The sequence below is a fragment of the Somniosus microcephalus genome, unplaced genomic scaffold (assembly GCF_052327205.1).
Source record: "Somniosus microcephalus isolate GS21.2 unplaced genomic scaffold, FLI_Smic_1.0 scaffold267, whole genome shotgun sequence".
Classification (NCBI taxonomy): domain Eukaryota; kingdom Metazoa; phylum Chordata; class Chondrichthyes; order Squaliformes; family Somniosidae; genus Somniosus; species Somniosus microcephalus.
In genome coordinates this window covers 53453-57811 of record NW_028225454.1, presented here as the reverse complement: position 1 = coordinate 57811, position 4359 = coordinate 53453, and the positions used below count along the sequence as shown (strand labels likewise).

Genomic DNA, 4359 nt, shown 5'->3' with positions numbered 1-4359 from the left:
TGGAAGGAGCTCACAGACTTGTTTGTCAGAAAGATTAAGACCATCTGTTCATCTGCCTCTGCCACACCCACCAATCCCCTTGTCAGTCAAGCCAAACCTCTCCAAAGGCTCACCTGTGCCCTAGCCCTGAACCCATGTCTTTCTCTAGTTTCTCCCTTACCTCCTGCTCTTTCTATGTGAGTGAGACACACTTCCTGGCTCCCTTGACCCCATTCCCACTAAACTGTTGGCCACTAATTTACTACTAGTGTTTATTTCAGTATCACAGCACATAAGCTAAAAACAAAGACGAAAGGGCCTAAAAAGTAAATCTGTGAGCTGCAAAGAGTGATTAGATAAGATTTAAAAAATCTACATATGCTAGAAATTTGAAACAAAAACAAACAGCTCAATCAGCATCTATCAAAATAAATATGTTTTTTGGGGCCAGAGTTCTTTAGAATTAAGGGTTGAATAAAGCACCTCAATTAGTAAGTACACAACAAACCCAAGTACTTAAAAGATATTGGTTAAATTAAGTTACTTTCTTAAATTTGGCGCGCTGTCTTTGCTCCATTCTTACTCAGCTCTTTCACAAATACACCACCCACTAGCCCTGCGTCTTTCACCGGATAATCCCTCCTCTCTCTACTGCCTGCACTCTATTCGTCTAATTTATTCATGCCATAGATGCAGCTCAAATTCCCTTGCTTTGATTGGTCAGTCACCCCTGGTTTGATGACATAGTGGACGGCGCCACCAGCATGTGATGACCAAGGTTGTTGATTTTAAACATCAGCTTCGCCTGCGATAACCAATTATAATCACTCAACATTTTATTTGGGGAATATTTTCCAGAACGGGGGACTCTTCCGGGTACATTGTTTGCCCGGAGACGCAGTACCTAATCTGGGGACAGTCCCCAGAAAACGTGGATTATGGTCACCCGAGGCTAGGCAATCTTCAGACAAGGCCTGCTGATGCTCGAATAACAAAGCCAACAATATTCAGCAGAGAGCCTGCAAAATGTTTTTCTTACAATTAATAATGTACCATTGGTAAATATCTCTGCTGTACATCTAGTGATAGTCAAAGGCCAGCGTTGGAATTAATCACAAGGATCAAAAATGCAAAATGAACGAGGTACAGTTGCAGGTAGGATGGATTAGGAAAGATTTTGTTCTCTTGCAGCAACGCACAGAAGGATTTGTTGAAATAGAAGCTCGATCAGCTTCAATGTCACTTCACGTGGGGCCCACAGAAAGAAAACATTGACTTGGACGATATGAAGCAAAGAATGCAAGATTCAATACAGACTGGTGTGAAATATCAGGCCATGCCACACAACCAACTTGCTTTCATATGCTGTCTGCAAGGCAACTGTGAAGAGACAATTCAAAACTTAAAGGAAGCTGAAAAGATTCTGAGGGAGAATCATGAACATGAATTTGAAAGAAGAAGCATCATCACCTATGGAAACTATGCCTGGGTATATTATCACATGGGACAACTGACAGAGGCCCAGTCCTACCTCGACAAGCTGGAGATGATCTGTAAACGATTTACTAATGGCTCTCGGTATACAGCACTGATACCTGAAGTATACGGGGAGAAGGGTTGGTCACTGTTGAAATCTACAAGGAAATACTATGAAGAGGCAAAGGAATGTTTTAAAAAGGCTCTGGAGGAAGATCCTGACGACACTGAATGGAATATGGGTTATGCGACTGCTCTGTTTCATCTGGAAGGGTTTTCTGGTACCCCAGAGAGTGGTGAACCCAGTCAATCAGTGAAGCAGTTGCAACGTGTGCTGGAGCTTGATCCAGACAAGTCTTTTGCCATGGTGCTGTTGGCACTAAAACAGGGAGAAGCTCACAAATTAGTTAAACAAGCATTGCAGAAGTCCCCTGACCTTCCACATGTACTTCGTTATGCAGCAAAATTTTTGAGAAGAGAAGGACATGTGGAAAAAGCTGTGGGGCTGTTGAAGAAAGCATTAGAAATTAGCCCAAACTCTACCTTCTTACACCACCAAATAGGTGTGTGTTACAGAAAAAAATATTTCAACTGATCAAAAATCCAGGCAGCAAAACCCCTCGCAATCCTGCTTTTCAACAGAAAGCTGAGTTGATCAAACTATGTAAGTATCATTTTGAAAATGCATTTGAGCCCTGCCCATTAACTTTTATTAAAGCAAAACTGGATTTTGCAGGAATATGTTCATTAAATGGAGAAAATCTCAAAGCAGAGCAGATCTACAGTGATCTACTGAAATTAGAGGATATTCATCCTGATAATAAGCAGGCAATATATTTCCAGGCTGGGTTATTTGAACTGCGTAATAAAAGATCTGAATCAAAAGCCATCACCCATTTTCTGGAAGGACTTAAAATCCAACGTGGCACAAGAGAATAAGAATTGTGTCGTGAAAACTTGAGAAAGATTGCAACAAAACAACGTGACAGGAATCCCAGAGACAGCAAGGCCTTTGGTGTTCTTGGGTTACTGCACCAGCTGGATGGGGAGAAGTGTGAAGCTATTGAGTGCTGTGAAAAGGCCTTGGAGTTTGATTGTGACAATGAAGAATATCTAAGTGCTCTTTGTGAATTACGCCTTTCTATCTAGGTCAACGCTGACTTTCCCAGCTGAAACTACACACAGCGGGGTCGAGTTTCTGCTTTGGGCACAAATTGCGCTTGAAATTGCACTGGACAGCTTACAGTTCAAGTTTCTGCTAAAATATGTTTGAATGTTCGCAAATGTTAAATTTTCCAAGAACCAGTGCAATCTGTCAGTGTAGTAGAATGTAATCAGTTTTTTTTTTTTGCATTAAAAAACATTCATTGATGTATTTAAGAGTGGTAACATGGTGCAGTTTTATTAATACAGCTGAAAATGGATGTTACACAAAAAATAAGCATTTTTAATAAGTCTTTCACCTGTGATCAACCTGATTTAAAGTGACTGAAAATGACCTTAAAAACTATACTGAACCATGTATTAGTTTCATTGTTGTACACCAGTCATATTTTTAGTAATTTAAGTATTTTTAAGATGTAAAACCTATTAAATCGTGCCCACTAGTGCCTGGGTGCCTATGTAAACGAGCTCAATTTGAAAACCCTCCTTGAACGTCCGCAAATGGACTCGCTATCCTCATTCCTTCGATCTTGGTGCGTGGCCATCTTCGGCTGGAATGTTTTTTAAAATGTTAAAGATCGTGGAAAGCTCGATTTACGCTTGACGTAAATTATGCTCGAGTTTCCACAATCTTTTGCACTGGTTTGACCGCTTTCACCTGGATTGCTCAATTTACCCGCTATACGCGATGGCCGGTATAACATTGAACATTATTCTCTCTCTCTCTGTAACGAGCCACTCGCAGCTCCCTGATTTCCAGCCTCTTCAATGGAAGTGGTTCAATTCCACCGGGTGACTTACGACTAGAGGATATAAAAATGGATTAAAATGGTTAAAAAATAATGAAGCTTTATAGTTGCAGATGCAGATTTTCCAATGAGAAACTTTAATTTTCTGTAATATCAGAGACTGAGTATTAAAATAACCAATAAAAAGAAACTGTAGCTACGATTTTATTAATGTCATTGATCTGTGCTGATGCTGACAGTGTCTCTCACAGTCCATACGTTGAGATGGTGAACTGTACCAGCTCTGTAAGAAATATTCAGACCAGTCTTTAACACAGGCAGTAAACTTAACAGCTGTTGGTTGTGGAGTGAAACAAAGCCCTTGCACTGCTCGCTGTAGCCACAATGATATTAGAGAAAGGTTAGGAAGAAATGGTTGGAAAGGTCCAGAGGATTCGGACAATGGAAGAACCTTCAGACAATGGAAAATCCTAACATTGTGAGAGGCTGCAGAGGACTCACACCACACTTAGACCTATTGGAAAAGCAGCACCTGGAAGGGTTCAGCTTTTCTGTGGAGGTATTGTCTCAGGTATGTGCAATGCTGGAAACTTCTTCAAAGATATTGGTGGATGTCCAGTACCCATGGGACTGCACCACTGCTGAGTCAATGCCTTCAGGAGAGGAGAAGAACTGAAGGCTTCCTCACCCCATTTTATTCATCCTTCCATTTTGGGTGATATAACAGAAGTTAATCCACACCCTTCTTTCTCACTCAGTGTTGGATGTGTGATTTACACCATTTCAATGGTAATTCTACAGTCACCATTTCTAATTTTACCGGTCTGGAGATCATTTTGTGTGATGTTACAAACACTTAATAGCCCAGAAATTCGGGTCTTCACGGGTGCGTACATACGGGGTACTCACCCGTAGGCCCGATGGAAGTGTCGGTTTCCTGCATGCACAGCGCATGCGCGGGAAACCGGCACTTCCGTTCCTCTGAACGAAG

The 4359-nt window shown here is 41.3% G+C and overlaps 1 pseudogene; it reads left to right on the top strand.

The window, feature by feature from the left end:
• Positions 1-986: 986 nt before the first annotated feature.
• LOC147081953 (interferon-induced protein with tetratricopeptide repeats 5 pseudogene) lies at positions 987-3936 on the top strand (annotated as a pseudogene).
• Positions 3937-4359: the final 423 nt, after the last annotated feature.